Source organism: Camelus dromedarius, chromosome 26, assembly GCF_036321535.1.
Source record: "Camelus dromedarius isolate mCamDro1 chromosome 26, mCamDro1.pat, whole genome shotgun sequence".
Taxonomy (NCBI): domain Eukaryota; kingdom Metazoa; phylum Chordata; class Mammalia; order Artiodactyla; family Camelidae; genus Camelus; species Camelus dromedarius.
Genome location: NC_087461.1, coordinates 17,393,401 through 17,411,123, shown reverse-complemented (window position 1 = coordinate 17,411,123; position 17,723 = coordinate 17,393,401). Strand labels below are relative to the sequence as shown.

The following is a 17,723-nucleotide window of genomic DNA, read 5'->3' as shown; positions in this document are numbered from 1 at the left end:
TTGACCACTTTGTACAATTACATCATCCTGAGGAGAGCACGGGAGAAGAAAGAATGTAAGGTTTTAAAATATCAATTTGGGTAGCAAGGAAGTAAATCCACCAGCTACAGTGGGAGTTATGGGCAGAGGATCTACAGCTATCTGCAGTGCCCTGATCCCTTCCTTGCACCGGAGGGGAGACTTCCTCACCCTTATTAGGAAGGAAGAAGGCCTTGGAGTAGGGAGGGAGGGGGGGACCAGAGATTGTGATATTTAAAGGAAGGAAATCCTTCCATAAAAGAGGGCCAAAAAGGACTCCATGTACCCTGATGACTGGGAATTCCTGAGGCCCTTTACATTGCCTAAGTTGGGATAAAGAATCTTCTTCGAGAAAAATGCACTGGCCAATGATACGTTACCTTCTTAAAACAATGTTTAATTACTTAACTAAGAATGAATATATTCTTTTAAATGTTCCTACAGTCAGAATTACAGGCATACCTCACTTTATTGCACTTCGCTTTACTGCATTTTGCAGATACTGCGTTTTTTATTAATTGAAGGTTTGGGGCAACTTTGCATCAAGCAAGTCTATTAGTGCCATGTTTCCAACAGGATTTACTCACTTCCTGCCTCTGTTGCACATTTTTCAAATTTTTTCACTGTTATTACATGTGTTTGGTGATCTGTGATCAGTGATCTTTGATGTTACTACTAGGACTCACTGAGAGCTCAGATGATGGTTAGCATTCTTTTTTTTTTTTTACAATAAAGCATTTTGTAATTAAGGTATGTACATTGCTTTTTTAGACATAATGCTATTGCACACTTAACAGACTACAGTTTAGTGTAAACATAACTTTTACAGCACTGGGAAACCAAAAATCCGTGTGACTCACTTTATTGTGATATTTGCCTTATTGCAGTGGTCTGGAACCAAATCCACAACATCTCTGAGGTCTGCCTGAACACAAGATTAAACTGTATGTATGGTTCTGTCTGTAGTTTTTCACATAAAAATATACCTTATAAATCTGCCCATGTGAGCACTGTAAGTCTGCTCTTCTTCTACTAGTCTTCTACCTTATTCTCTTTACTGCTGCACACTACTATGCAATAGTGGCTGTATCACAAAGGAGCATAGTTTATTTCCCTAAACATGTTACCTTCTATGTTTAAATGGCTTCTAATTTTTTGCTGTTATAAATAATACTGCATTGAAAGTCCTTATTGATGCTTCTCTGTACACATGTGGAAAGAATCCCCTTGGACAGAAACGTAGAAGTGGAAGTGATGGTTCAAAGTATATTGACATTTTCACTTTTGATATATACTTCCAAATTGACCTCCAAAAGACTGTTGCATTTTATGCTCCTTCAGCATTGAAAGCAACACAATTTTTTTTTTAATTTCCAATCTAATGGGTAAAACATGATCTATCATGATTACTTTGATCTTTGTATATTATTTACTGCTTAAGCACATTTTCACATGTAAATTGGTCACTTTATTTAGACTGTTTATATTTTTGCCTGTCTTTCTACTTTTTTCTTTATCTTATTTATTTGTATGAGCTCTTTATATATTGTGAATTTTAATCTTTACCTATTAGGTAGCTTGCAAATATTTTACCATAGACTGTTGCTCACATTTTATGTATTTCACTATATTGAAGTTTAAAATGTTTAATGTAGTTTAAAAAAAAACTTTATCCTATATGGTTTCTGGGTTTTAGATCTTGCTTAAAAGAGGTATTACCCATCTAAAAATTACCAAAAAAGTTTTGCTATTTTTCTAATACATTACAGATTTTTCTCTAGATTTAGTTCTTTAATCCATATGAAGCATGTTTTTATATTTACAGTGAGACTGAAATTTTCTTTTCTTCTCATTATCCTTACATTATTTATCAAATAGGTCCTCACTTACTCATAATTTGAAGTGTTATCTTTGTTTTAAATACTCAATTCCTATGTAAACATACATGGATCTGTTTATAGACTCTTTGTTCCACTGGTCTATTTCTCTATTTTTGTGTTAAGAACACACTGTTCTAATTACTGTCATTTTAAAGTATGTTTTGATATAAAATAGGATAAATCTCCTATCACTGTTAACCCTTTTTCAATGAACTTTTTTGATCTGTGCATTTTCTAGTCTATATAAACTTGCAGATCAGCTTGTCAAGTTCCATTAAATATCCCCCTTGCAATTTTTCTTAGGATTGCATTGAATTAATGGGTTATACGGGAAGGAACTGACACCTTCACAATTTTGAGTCTACTGCAAACCTGGTATGTGTCTGCTTATTCAGGTCTTATTTTGTCCTTCAATAAAATGTATGGATTTCTTCAAATAGGCTTATTTCTAGATTTCTTTTACTACCATAATTAAAATATTTTCATGACATTCTCTAATTGTTTATTGATAGCACATTGGACTACTAATTTTTCATCTATTCATTCAGCAAGTACTTGTTAAATGCTCACTGTGTGGGGCACATGCAATCCTGACTACTGTAGGTGTACAAATCATGGATTTTTGTATTGTTGAAAGATAAACTGCAGCATATTAAAATTGTCAAGAGTTTATTTAAGCAAAAATCAATTCTAATCAGGCTGCCAACCCAGCAAGGGTTAGAAGCGCTCCACCAATTGGAAGGAGTGGGGCCCTTTTACTCAGAAGATGCAGAAGCAAGGCAAGCAATTTATTTGTTTGGCTACAGTAGTGGAAACGTATCAAGTCATTTGGAAAGCCTATTGGCTGTTTGTGATTGGCTATTCTTGGGCTTCCCATTCTTAATTCTGGCACCAAAGGCTTAGGTCTCACTCTGCTCACTTAGGCTCCTGGCACAGGAGCCACCTCAGTCTCATGGCTCCTTGTTTAATTAAGGTAGAAGTACTGTTCATCTCCACATGAAAAGCTCCAGGAAGAAATATTAATGAATAAGTTTAATAACCAAGGCAAATAGATACATAGGTCAGAAAGTTAAAAGAAAAGGAAAATGTTTAGAAAACCTTCTTGAATATATTTTCAACCACATTACTAGTGTCTTCTACACAAAGTCACACGGGGTAAAGGCTGTGTTGTCCTGTGGTCATATGCTTTTTCCTCACAAAGAATCAAAAATAAGCAACTGCCATGTTTCTCCCCCAGTCCACTTTTTCTCTGCATTTGTTGCCAGAAAGTTCAGTGTTAACTTGCTCGGTCAACCAAGCGACTCAATATTCTGATTCTTCTCTCCCCACCTACTGATGCAGAGTTTGCTTTCTTTATGTTTTTAATTTGTATTGGCTATAAACTACTTGATCTCCCAAGAAGCAAGGCACAGAAAGAAGAGGAGAAAATATTTCTAAGTCATCTAGGACACCAGTTGGTATAAACAGATTCAAAGGCGACCTTTCTTTGAGTGCTGATGGGCTGGGCTGAGACCTCCAAGGACAAAGTCACTCAGCTCTGCCTCTTTCCCCAAGGTTACATCTGCCTTTTCAGCCAGTAGCTAAATTGTCATCAAGGCACAAATGAGAGACAGGTCCTGAATTCTTTCATCACGTAGGCAGTATTTTCTGGAGTTGTTTTTTGTTTTTTGTTTTTCTTGAGTGTTTGAAAGGAAGAAAAAAGTGAGGAGGAACCTTCTGTCAAAGACCCAAAACAGTTTTAAAGTTGCGTGCTCAAGGCAAACAGCTTCTCTGTTCTGTTTATATGTTTTGGCCCCACAATTTTGAGTGACTCAGATGTCAAAAGACAATTCCATTCTGGAGGAGGGGCCCCCGCGGGTTGTTGCTCTAATTTAACAGATCTTCAAACAGTGAGGCCCAGATGACACAAAATGCCAAAGAAGCTGGGATTTTAACCTAAACTACAGGTTTGCATTTTTTTCCATTTCTCTGCCTTTCCTTCCCTGTCTCCACCCCCGCCATCCACACCCCACACCCTCCAACTAAGCTTTTCTATTGCAAATGACCAGGGACAGGATTGAATAAAATCTGAAGCTATTTCCTCTGCTCCTGGACCTGCAGGTGACTGCACCCTAGTTTGAGATACTCTGCACACTTACTACCAGTTGTGAAATAAATAAGCTTATCTGATGCACGTAATTTGAGTAAAAGAAAATTACAAAATAATAGGTAAAAATAAAGAAGCTCATTGTTGTGCATTTGTGAAGGAAATTACCAGATGAACAACTGGCCTTTAGATTTTTATATGATTAAGCTTGAACAAGAGAACAATAACAAAGGATTTACACCCTTCTTCCCCCATCCCTACGCCTCCATCCCCCTACCCCTCCCCAGCCAAAAGTGATCAGGACAGCTTTTGCAACAGGTTTTTGACCCTTGAATAATTCAGAACCTAGAGTCTACCAGAAACAGAGACAGAAATGGTTCTTTGACTAGAAAAATTTCTAGAAGAGTCAACTGACAAAATTTCAACCCCAGTAGCTGAAAGAGAACTCTTCAATTGGATTTACTGAATGTTGTTCATTTGTTGCTTAAAACAGACTCTTGCTTTTGGTTCTGAAGCTGGGTGAATGTGCTTTTTCCTTTTTTTACAACTGATGACATCAGAAATGGCATGAGAAGGGAGAATATCCTCCCAGTCATTTTCATAATCCATATTTAACCTCTCACCTTAATAAAGTCCTTTTTATCCCCCTCAGCATCTTTATTCTTTAATAGCATTTCAGCTGACTACAAAAGTAATGTATGTAGACACTGCAGATGTTTTGGGAAACACTGAAAATCATAGGGAAGAAAAATTTAAATCATTCATTTTTCAGCACCCATCAATAACCACTATTAATATTTTAATGATGAGTCTTCTAGCCTATACTTCTCAATGTGCATAGTCATATTCTTCACAAAAATGAGAACATGCCACTTTTGCTTTTTCACAAACAGTTAAAAATCCTCACCATCTTGGTTGCAATGAGATCTCATCCCATGATGTACCATAATTTTTTAAACCCATCTCTTATTTGGGTTTTTCTTGGTGGCTCTTTAAAGCATGGAGTTCACCATTAAAGATGTGAATGACATAAAATGTATCTTAACTCACCCCAAGTGACATTTCCATCTCTGAGACCAAGAATCCTCCTGGGGCACACACCTGATGGGAAAAACGGACAGGAAAATATTTTACACACTGTCTGGGGAGCTGGCTAAACTAGACGGTAGTGTCATTACTAAAATGTCAACAGCTCATTGGCTAAATATACTGGGAAACAACCCACCAAAAAGGAAAATAATTATATATTCTCTATGAAAGTACTCTTTCTCCTTTTCTCTAAAAAAACAAACAAACAAAAAAAAAAAGTACAAGGAAAGATCATTTGAACCTTTACATTCCTTTTTAATGCAATGAACTCCAACATCTGCATGTCCCCCTCAAAGGTCACCTCCACCATAAAACTCCCACCTCAGCCATCTCTCTGTCCTGTTCCTCCTTCATTGGATCTGCTTTTGTTCATGGCAGCCATCAGTTTCTGTAACATTAGGGTGACTTTAAACAACCCCACTTTACCTCTTCCCCCAGTTTCCTTTCCACAAGGGTCTCTGTCTGATTCAACTTGGTAGCTCCACGCAGTAGGCACTCAATAAATATTTGTCAAATGATTCTTTCAAGGCACCTCAGTGAGGGTCCCGGGTGCTTTTTCTGCATTTAGGTCTCTCACAGGCTGGAGGCCACAGTTTAACAAAGCCAGGGCAAGGTCAGGGGAGCCAGAGAAGGCAGCTTTCAAGTTGAGTAATGAAAGGTGATGTTAATTACTGACATGGGCCATTTAGAAGGAAGAAAAATGCTATCTCTTATTAATTTTGCTGAAATGGACACACTCTTGTCAGGGGCTAATGGTTAACAAAGCCGCCCTTTTCTGAAGACAGAGCAGGAAAATCTCAGAGAAGAACCTGGGGGCCACAGTGCAGAAATGAACTTCCTGCCCCCACACGTCTGTGTTGAGCTGAGATAACATGCCTTACTTTTGTTTGGGCTTTTTGTTCCTGTATAAAATTAGACAAAAAGCCATCATTTGTACCAAGGTGTTCATTTGGTACAAGATGTTTAGTATGGGCTTGCTTATAGGGACCCTCAGTCACAGTCTCCTGCTAAGGACCCAGGAATCGAGTTTACATTTTAGTGGTGGAAGAGGGGGTTGGAAAAGAAATCAGCTTGTGGAAAGGGAATTCCTCCTCCTGTTAGTCGGAAATACTAATTTAATCAAGAAGAAAGGGTTTGTGGACCTAGCGCTCTCCCAGGGATTTCAGCCTCCTGGATAATCTTGGGTGGACACATTCATAAATGCTTCTCAAATGCTCCCCTTGCTTTCAATCTGCATGCTGGTTTTGACAGTTGTGAACTTCAAGTGGACCTATTTAAGCTGATCAGAGGAAACAGGCTGACAGTGAGCTGATTAGAAACCTCTTAGAGACCCTACTTTAAAGAAGGAAAGGAGTTCTGAATTTTTTTCCATCAGCTTTGTAGAGAGGGAGTGGGTAATGAAGGAGAGAGGATGGGGTGGGGGTCGGGGGAGGAAAGAGACCATTTTCGAACACGAAGAAAAACAACCTCCTTGCCAGACCTTTGCCAACCTTCCTGTTCTTGTCAAGCTCTGCTTTGAGGGAATGTTTGAAGATAACAGGAAAGGAAATAATGAAATGATACAGCCAGGCTGAGAGAGACTTAAAGAGACAAGTGCAAGCTGTTTCCTTGACCCAGGCTTATCTCCAGCCTGCCAAAAAAGCACCATCTATCAGAGACCCATAAATAGGCTAGGGACCTTGGAGTGAAATGCTTCATTTAACAATAAAATGATGATATCCGAGTTTGTTTAGAAAACAGCATTACAGCTGTAATTGGCAGCCTTTTCCACAATACACACAAAAGTGTGCTTTTGTCTCCAGGAATGGAGAGGTGGGGAGGGTGATTCCTTTCAAAAAGCTGAATGTTTATGAGGAGTGAGGACTTCCATTTGAGAAATGTTAAAAACATATTAATGTTTGGGGAAACATTTCAAAACCTCAGGGGCGTGGAGGGGGCAGAACAGGGGTTGCTGACGAGGTACACGCAAAAAAGATTCCACTACAAATTCTACATAAATAAGTTGCCACTTTGCCATCCACAGCAACAAAAAGTCCAGGTTAAGGATTTGCTTTCCAAACTGATAGCCTACAGTTGACCCAAAATCAAGCAGACAACTGGGGGCTGGGAGAGACTGGGGCCCACTGGCAGAATCCTGAAAATCTGACCCTCTGAAATGCTCACAGAGTCTCTGGGCTGCTGCCTGTAAGGACAGAACAGCAGTTTAGATTCCAGACCTTAAACTGAAAATGAAGTTTACAAATTAGCTCTGAATAAATATTATCCTTCCCATGAAGAGCTGCAGCCCCAAGTGAAGCCAAATTCAAAAAAGACACAATTCAGCTCCTCTGTACACAGAACCAAATGAAGCTGCCCTAAAACTGGCATATTTCTCTCACTCTATCAAAATAGCACGGTGATGTCATGCTTTTCATCGTCCCCCAAAACCAAACACCTATCCTTCCTGAAAATAGCTTGATACCTTCTAAGGGGAAAAAAGGAGAACTCAAAATATAAAGAAAAAAAAATTTTAAGTTTAAACCAGCAAGTAATAAAAGTCAATCTTTTCTTTCCTGTTTACTCATCTCCCTGACTATGCGTGCACGTGTGTGTTACAAAATCCCTCTGAAAATTGTACAAGAAGGAAAAACTGTCTCCAAAATAATTTATGTAGTCTTATTCTGAAGCTTTCTCATTTTTGTAAATTTCCCTTTTATTCTTCAAGAGTGAATGTACTGGAGTCGGGATTAACCAGATTCTTGTCCTGGAGCCCTTTGAAAAATGTAAGTGTATTTGGCAGGAAGAGGAACAAAGAAACCCACTGAATATTAGGGACCTGGGCCAATGGCTGTCCGTGCTGTTTGGGTCCATGCTGTCAGGACACCTGTAAGGCACTGGACTTGCTGGGGACCTGTTAAATCATTTAAGTAAGGCCCAGTCATCTGCTTCATTCAAGAGGAACTCAGATGACCTGGGGATGCAGTCAACATTGGGGACCGCTGATCAGATGGTGTGGAGACCAGTTCTACAGAGCAAGCTCGCATGTCCCTCCTCCCACACCTAGAAGCTGTGCCTCATCCCAGCTCTCAGACACAGCAGAGGCCAGATATTCTGATAGATTCACTGTTTCAGACCCCACCCCCACTTAAAATAGCTTAGCATCCTCTCCCACTTCCTTTGTTTCTCATAAATTGCTATAGATTGTCTTTGATCTCAGAGGAGAGCTCCCTATAAAAAGGAGGCAAAGTAACTGAGATGGAGAAAAAGTTTACCCAAGAATCCAGTCCGATGAGTTAGAAGGACCCCTGCCAGAGATGGAAGATTTAGGTCAATGACCCTTGACTAGAGACAAGCAGAGGGAAAGGAAGGGGGAATCACTTTGAAATGACACCCGCAGCCCAACTTACCCTCTGGTTACGAAGACTGTCATTTGCCTGATGGTCAAGTTAGAGAAAACCCAAGTCAAAAAAGGTGATTTCTAATAATAAAAGATCTTTTGGGGGGACTTCTTAACTTTGTCAAGTCCTTCTACTTCTCTGTTTTTATAACTAATTCCATAAACAACTATACACTCACACAAGATCTGTTAACTATGCAAATCTGAAGACTGCTTCCATTTCCCAGCTTAAGAGAAACATAAGAAAATTTTCATGGGATTATGAAAATGACTTCTAAATACCAGTATGTTTTTGTTTTTTAACTTTCACTTTATCAAGTCAAATATCCTCCTGACATTTAAAAAGCTTTAAGTCTCTGGGCTACAATGGACCATGAGAGTGAGGCATGTTTTGCACTTTCTGTCTCTGGTCTGACCAACACCATCAGAGCCAACCTTAAAGACACTGCCGCTGAGGAAGTTTCACGGCCTCCCCTCGCACACCACGTCTGCTTCCTACCCTCACTGTTAGTGGACGTGCAGACTGTATACTTAATCACATATTTAGAATTTTGTGAAATTAGCTTCTATTTTTTCTCCTTCAAGTGAAGTAGCTCTACTTCTTCTAAGCCCTCCCAGCCATCTCGGGCTCCAGCCTCTCATCCCCACCCTGGGTCCCTCCAACACCCTCCTAGTTCTGCCAGGCTCCTCCAGGAGGGCTCTGAAGGGACCAGGTTTGGAGGAACAAGGGCGAACAGTGTCATGCAGACTACAAATGACTTAACAAATCCAAGGTGGACAAATCCAAGGAAGACAAGTTCCCTTGCTGCAAGCCCACCAGGGAGACCTCAATGGAGGGGGCAGGTCCTGATCTGGGCTTCAAAGGGGAGATCAGGATGGGGCAGAGGAGACACTGGCTTTGTATGAGAAGTGTTCCAGCTTTGCCACACAGCAACCCTAGCACAGAACTAATGTAGGGTGGAGTGGGAGTGTCACAGGGAGGAATTAAACAATTAGAAGACTTTTCACTGGAGAGATGGGTCTGTCCTAGAGATAAAGCTGGAAGGAAAAGATGGCCAAAAACTCAGTGAAGCCTGAATGCTAAGCTGAGGGCCTTGAAAATCATCAGAAAAGCAACTGAGAGGCCACTCTTGGATTTTAAAGTGGAGAGTGACACTGAAGACGTGTGAGCTAGCAACCATGTGTCTGAAGACGCTGATGGTACACAGGGGTCAGTGAACACAGCAACCTGGGTTTGAGGCAAAGGGGCCTCAACTGAGGTTTATTGATAAGCATGTTGCCCAAGACTGAGTCGAAAGTCTCACTGTCAAGCCAGATGAAGTCTGTCCACTGCCTTTAACCTAGCAGGCCAACCTAGGTCTCCAGGAAAAGAGGAAGTTCACCTGACCGGGTCTGGTTTGTAAAGCCAGCTGAGTTGCAATCCCCAGTATTCTATCTCAACTCTTGGAATATGTATGCATGAGGATCTGATGATCATTTCCCTCCTCTTGCTGCCAGGACCCAACAGAACTCCCTAAAAATATCAGAATAATGGAATGTTAGGACTCAACACAATGTTAGGAGGTGGATATTTCCTGTTACACACCAGCATGTCATTTTGCCCTGAGCATCACCACATGCCCAGAACTGTGCTGGATTACAGTGGAAGCACTGCCCTACCAAACACATCAGCTTAAAAACAAAAACCTCAACTACTTTATTTCACAGATGGACAAACTGGATGTAGAGACATTACATGACATTTCCACCATTGTACAGATATGATGGAGCCAGGTTAAATATGCAGGCAGATGGACATATACAAGAAGATTTCATTTTTATATATATAAAAGGGAAAGACTGTATATTTATAACTTCCTTATATATTTGTGTGCATATATATATGTGTATATATGTGTATGCATATAAATATATATGTGCATATATGCAAAAGGCTCTCTGGCAGCTGAGACTATCAAAGAGTTAATAAGTATGCAACCTAATTTGGCATCCAGACAATGCAGATAAGGAAGCTTCCCTTTGATTCAGTTACTTACAGAAAAAATATTAATGATCTTTATCACTGGGCTTCCTGAGCAGACACAGCCTGGGAGCTGAAAGGAGCAGACTTTTAAGGAGCACTCTCATTTATTAACACACCATGCTGTCCCCCAAGTACAAGGAACTACAAAGCATTCCACTCTCAAAATACACTTTCCCATCCCAGGATGTTTTCACTTAAAGCAGGCAAGAATTGGTTGCATTCAGCACCAAGGGACAGCCCTGCTGAGCTGGGCCTTGTGGGTTTTTTCCAAGGTATAGCCTCCAAGCCTCTCCATTCACAGGATTCCTGTGGATTTGGCTTTATCTGTGGGCAAGGGACCAGGCCCTGACAATCTAACTCCCTTCCCCAGAATAATGAGAAGATTTGAAAAGCCATTTAGTAATAACTTGATCAACCAATTTTCCTCACCAGTGGGCCTTAGTGAAATTGCCTTAATTTCTCCGCTGGGTCAGGGGATGGTGTGTGGCTTATGGGGACTTCAGTGGCATCTGCATGGCAGGACGCTCCCGCAGAGGGCCTGCAGCTGACAGCTCAGGCGCTGGCCCTGGAGGTCTTAGTGAAAATAGTTAGTTATGTTCTAGCTACGAGTCAGACCGAACCTAGAGGTGAAAAGACAATCAACAAAGCCACAAAGCTGAGACTCCTGAAATGGGAAACAGCTGTCTCCAAAGGAAACTTCGGCTGCCCCTCTGTACCACGGGCGGCTGAGGAGTAGGACAAGCGAGACAGAGAGACACACAGAGATGGAAAGACAGACTAAGTGCTGATCAGGCTACCTGGGAGGAGTGCAAAGGTGGACTGAGAAAGAGTAAAGGAAGAAACAAAGAAGGAAGAAGGCAATTCTGGAGGAAAAGATGCTATCAAGTTTAGTTACAAAGGAACCTCTCTGGCTGTGCAAAAGAACCATCTGGAATTTGGTGACAGTGATCTCTTAAAGATAGTAATTCTAGCCATACTCTAAAGAAATTTGGTCAGGTATAAAAAAGTGTCTTTGGCAGAATGAGGCCAGCTGGAGGAGTGTTCAACTGAAATGCATATGGTTTGGATGATTTTCAGCTGAAATGAAGACTTAGGCTTTCAGGGTATACTTAAGAGAGGTGTTATTTTTTTTTTAACCATCCCAAAATAAAGCTTAAAAAAGTAGAAAAACAATCACAAAAAAAGAGAGAGAGAGAGGAGGGTTTAGGGAGAAAATTGGGAGAAAGAACACGATGGAAAACACAAGTGAGATACAAAATTTTCCCCAGGGAAGCCCTGGTTTTCATTTTTAATATTTAATAAATCTTTCTATATCAAAAGAGCTCTGAGTACAAAAAGTTTACAGAACCAGGAAGAGCTCAAGAGATGGAGAAAGTCATCTCCAGCGTAGTCCTAGTCTTTGAAGACAGGTTACTTCATGGGCACACAGGATAAGGCCCTAGTTTAGCCTCCAATCCCAGAGGCAAAGTAGGAGCCTGAGCTGGTGACACCCTCAAAAAGTGGCAAACGTTTCAGAATTAGATGTGTTCATACACAGCCTTGACTGTTGCCCGTGATCTCCCAGGATGAGGGGGGACAGAATGCATCTGTCCTTTCGTGACAGAGGGTCACAGAAACAAGGAGCCAGGGGTGAGGAAGGAATGGAGGAAAATTATATGTTTGAAGGCAGAAGATGGAGAGACAGCAAAGATGAACATTAAAGAAAGAGGGAAAAAGAATACAGATCTAGAATTTCTAAATTACCCTTGGCTCAAAGGTCTGGTTTACCGCTGAAGCAGTATAATTATAAAGTTGGCTTAAAACAGACCTAGGATCTAGTTACTAATTTCTTACTAGCAATAGCATCAAAACCCTTTCTGCTGGTAGCTGGTCTCTTGACAAAAACCGTGCGTCTCATACACAATGTGACCTATAGGGAGAACTGGTTTTAATCATGCGGATCTATAAAATGGTATGCAATTGTGGTCTCCCTTCTCAGATGTCAATCCGAGCAGAGAAGAAAGTGAGGGTTGGGACTGTCAAAGTAACTTGGGGTTGGGGGGGTACATTTTACATAAATGCTCCCTTGTCTTGCAGATGCAGTATACAGGCTAAGTTTGTCAGAAAATTTGGTGGGAACCCTCTGGTGGATTTGAGAAAAATGACCAGAAACATTCCTGTTGTGCTCATGTTTTTGGACCAGATTCTGCTTGGCCTCAATAAGGAAATTCTGGCCTGGTTACAGCCTTAAATGGGTGCTCAAATCCCCTGAACATTCATTGCAGAAATGCTTTCATTCCTACCTCATTTTAGTTAATAAGAACAGCAGGCATCAAAGGCATATAGGGCTTGACTACTGTTTACCTTGGCAATTATATAGCCAGTGTTCAAAAGAAGACTTGTTTATTTCTAAGGTACAAAATTCCCATTTGTAAAAAATCTTTCTAGAATTATACATGGCAGACATTTTTCTCCCTTTAACTATTGCTTGTGTTTCCTAGGAAAATGTCAAATTACAAATGTAGATTAAAAAAAAACATGGTAGCCTTTCAGAATCAGGATCCCAAGTTCTTTCCCAATATAACTAACTCATCAATCAATGATTCCTCAGGATTAATCATCACTCCTTTTTAAATGCAAATCTCTGGTAGGAGGATTAAGTCACTGAGCCCCAGGAACTGGATAGAAGGGAGCTGGGGACAGTATGGGGGAGCCGGTGGAAAAGTGGTCTGTAGACAGCACAAGGGGTGTGGGGAGACCAGGAGAAGAGGCATGCAGGAAAGACAGACTTTCATTCCACTTTTCCTAGGCCTCAAGTGATGCTGAGTTTCATGCCAGAAACTGAAAATAAGCTTGTCTCACCTTCTTATTAGTGAGACAACTGTAGTAGTATATCAGGTACCTGGAACAGAGATCAGAAAACAAAAAAATCTCAGTGAGTGGTGGAGGCATTCCCATGAAATACTATATAAATCAATATTCCATTTGCTTTTTTTCAACAGACCTATACCATGTACCAGGAACTATCCTAGTTGTTAATGAGAAAAAAATGATTTTTATGCCATGCCAATCATACTATAATGTACACTAGTATAAGCAAAGTATATAAAACAGATCATGGGGAGATCAGAATTCATAATTATGAGTTGAGTTGGGCCTTCAAGGTTTTGCTGAACTGATAAGCTGACTGTAGCAGAAAGTGTTGGCTGATCCGAAAATCCACAATCTGCTAGACTACATGCCCCAGCCTCCCTTGCACTTAAGGGTGGCCATGTGACTGAGTTCAAGCCAACTGAATGAGAGTGAAGGGGATGTGTTCCATTTTCAATCCTGGCCATAAGCATCTCCTTCATGGACTCCCCAGTGTTCTTTTCTTCTTTTGTCAGGTAGGATGGAGATGATCCCCAGGGCCATCTTGGAAGCTGTGTATCAAGGATGGCAGAGCCTCAGCCCCTCTAGATTCTGAAGGACTGACACATGGAAGGATGCTTCCCCAATGTGTTCAACCCTACAGTGCTGTAGCAAAAGTAAACTTCTGTTAACGTCTGATCCAACATGCATTTGCCTGTCTGTTGTGGCAGTTGGGCTTGCTCACTGCTGAAGGGCTGACAATCCAGCACGTGAGAAGCTGCACAGGGGCTAAGGGACCGGCATGTGCCAGGAAGCTCAGGAGAGGCAGTACATAAGGCTGGAAAGGTAGTAGAGCACAATGACACACATGCTCAGTGCTGGCTTCTTCCCACGGGCCCGTGGTTCTCAACCAGGGGTGATCTGACACAGCACCCCTGTCTCCCAGGGAACATTTGTCAATGTCTGGAGCCATTTTTGGTTGTTACACCAAAGCAGGGGAGGAGTACCACTGACATCTGTAGGTAGAGGCCAAGGATATTGCTAAACACCCTACAGGGCACAGGACAGCCCCCTACATTAAAGAATTATCTGGGCCAAATGTAAACAGTACTGCGATTGAGAAATCCAGCTACAGTAAATGGGGCACAAGCAACAATTCTTAAGAGGAGAGAATGGTAATCATGTTTGTGTTTTGAAGAGAGAATGCTGATAACAATCTAGAAGATGAGAAAAACCAGAGATGAGAAAAGCAATTTCATCCTTTGTTTATCAAGTACTTACTACGAGTCAGGCACCAGGGATACAAAGATGAATAATAGCCCAGACAGTCCAATCATGATGACTTTTATGGGACCTGCGGAAACTTAACCCCTGGCCTCAGGGCTCTGCCTCCGGATGCATTAGCATCCGTGGCCTTTGGTTACCAGTTCAGAGCCGACAAAAGTAAAGTAAGAGAGGATGCTGGACTAGATCAGTGATTGAAGAAATGGAGAAGAGGAAACTACCTGAGAAACATTTCAGAAGTTAAATAAACCATAACTGGGTGTCCAAGTGGATGGAGAAGTTGAGAGACGTGAAAGCCAACTCTGAGCAGGTGATGATGCTAATAAGCAGGACATAGGGAGAAGAACTGACTTAGAAGGCTGTGATTTGCATTCTTTTCTTTGAGGCCTGTGAAAATCAGAGATGCCTAAAAGACTGATACAAGCAATTGACATAAGAAATACTGATGTCCAATAAACAGTTTCAAAGATGTTTCACTTCACTAATAATCACAGAAATGGGTATTAAATCAAAATGCTCTTTTGTATCTTTCAGACTGGCAAAAAAATTTTTAATTATTAATATCCACTGTTAGCCCTGATATGATTAAACAGGAATTCTTATTCTCTTAGGGTGGATGGGTAAATTTATAAAAATCATACTAAATGGAAAATTAATTACTAATGCTTGGAAAAAATACATATAAATATATAATATTTACATATATGTATATATATTATGGGTATATATAATATTTTGTGTGTGTGTGTGGTGTGTGTGTGTGTGTGTGTGTGTATGCTCTCTAATCCAGCAATTTCACTTCTAGGAATAAATTCTAAGGAAATTATCAAATGAGTATAAAAAAAAGTATATACACCCCAAACATTTAACATAGTATTGTTTATATTACATTGGAAACAAATGTCCATAAATAGGGGACTGGTTAAATAAATTCCAATACTTTTTGAATTCATGAAAAAACTACTAAGCTACTAAGAATAACATTTATTGAAAGGAAAGATAGCCACACTATTAATAATATTAACAAGTTAACAATAGTAAAGTGACTAAAAATCAGGTTATTAAACAACTTGTAGAGTAGGATCCCTTTTATGTTAAAATATAGATAGGAAGGTAGATAGATAGACAGGTAGGTATGTAGATAGACGATAGATTACCTAATAAGAACAGAAAAATTCACACTGGTACATAAAAAAGGCAATAATGGTTGTCTGTGGGAGATGAGGTTGTATTCACTTCTTGGTAAATGCAAGTAAGGTTTTAACATTTTATAATATAATATGTACAACATAATATAACATTGTTATACATTTTATTGTCTGATGGTTTTACAAACATTTTTTCTTCGATACAACAGAAAGAGTACAAGCCCTTTAAATTGTACATAAGATCTCCCAGCCCCTCCAAAAAAAAGATAATGGCCTATTTAATTCTCTGTGTTTAAATCATTCACTATAAAGGAAGGTTCAAAGGAAAGGTGACCACACGTGCTGGGTGTCCCATGCTGGTCCTGGGTTGCACACACTGTCCTGCCATAGTTATTAAACTGTCCACTGCCACTCAAAGTTTCCTGGTTGGGTGATAAACTATAAGATCACTCCGCTCAAAGATGAAATCTACAAATGTAACACTGCTAAATTTTATCCTAATACACAGTTTGGCCAGTCTCCCAAAAGTTCTGTTTGCATCCCCCAGGCCCCTCAACCTTTGCTATCTAATCATTTCATGTATTATTTATAGACAGAGACCAACCTAAAATATCCTGCCCTTCGATTCCCTCTAGCCAACAGCTGAAGGAATTTACCTTTGTCTTTACTGAAGACTACATTGTATCATTAAGGCTTTCATCTAAACCTTGTTATTTTGACTTTTTGACTTGCTTTGCACTCTCTGATATATAAAGTAGCAACAATTTCTACAATGAACAAGTGTATTTGTCCACCAGAAATTCTTTCTGTCCCTGAGCTTCCTAATGGTTATGTATTTGAGAATTTGAAAAATTGCCTGGCACAGTTTAACGAGAGCATTTAAACAGACTTTCCCTACAAAGCTTATCAGTTAGTTACTTAACCTCTATGAATAGGTTAAATATTTTCCATAGTATTTATACAAATATACCTGGTTTCATGTTCAACCTAATAAAAAGGAAGTTATTCTTTCCTTAAATTACTCCTGTTTCTTTCATTTTTATCTTTCCCTTCTTTACAACCGCTTGGCTAAGAAAGAAATGCACAGGCCAGATGTGGAAATGTCGCTTTATAAATACAAGATTCAGCCAGTATACTGTTGTTGTCCTTGTTTTAGGGAAAGAAAGGTAACTACTCCTCCAGGTTGTATGCTTTGGCCATGAAACTGAGGTCTAAAATCAAGTCAAAGGACTATGTCGAGTTAAAAACAACAACAACCTGGAAATGAAACAATCTATGTGCTGCATCCAGAGTGGTGATGCAGAGGCTAGTGTGATACACAGAAAGTATCCCAGCATGTTCTGGGTGCTTAACAAAGCATTCCTTGTTTCTGTTATTTCCCAAAGGCTCCAAGCACACATACACTACAAATTCTCTGCCAATGGAGAAATGCTCTGCTAACGGCTTCATTCATTCCCACAAGCTATATTTATTCATTTTTCAACCAAAAGTGGCATATTGAATATGTATTCCTGGAAATTCCTGAAATCCATTCATTAGGCTTTCAGCTAGTTTCTCATACACCTCCACATCCCAGGAGCCAACCCCAGCAAACCCAAGTCCCAGATGCTCCACGGTCAAATGCCTTCATATCCAGCCCTGGGCAAGAAAAAGGCCTTTAGGCCAAGACCGCATGATGGTGAGTGATCAGCTAGCCCTGCGTGTCGCCTTTTAACTCATAGTAAACCCAACCCCCTAACTATGACACCACCCAAAATATTGCCTTCCACTGCAGGTCCTATGCCTTCTGCCTTCTGTTTGCTTCCCTAAACTCAGAATAGAAGTGGATTAGACCAGCAGCTGGCTGACATGCTCTTGTGATCTAGGACAGCCCTTGAAAGTAGGCAGGTGGGAGGGAACAGCTTCAGACCAGCAGGTCGCCCACTGGCAACCTCACCTCGATCATTCCATACAGCCCAAGAGACAGCATGTCATTCAGATGGTAGACTGC

The 17,723-nt window shown here is 40.3% G+C and overlaps 1 long non-coding RNA gene across 1 annotated transcript in view; it reads right to left on the bottom strand.

Annotated features, from left to right (window-relative positions):
- Window positions 1-17,723, bottom strand: part of LOC116150494 (uncharacterized) — a 240,134-nt gene that overhangs the window by 213,838 nt on the left and 8,573 nt on the right. Inside the window, exon 2 of the long non-coding RNA XR_010377880.1 lies at window positions 5,035-5,085. This is a non-coding gene — a long non-coding RNA (uncharacterized LOC116150494). The remainder of the gene's footprint in view (window positions 1-5,034; window positions 5,086-17,723) is intronic.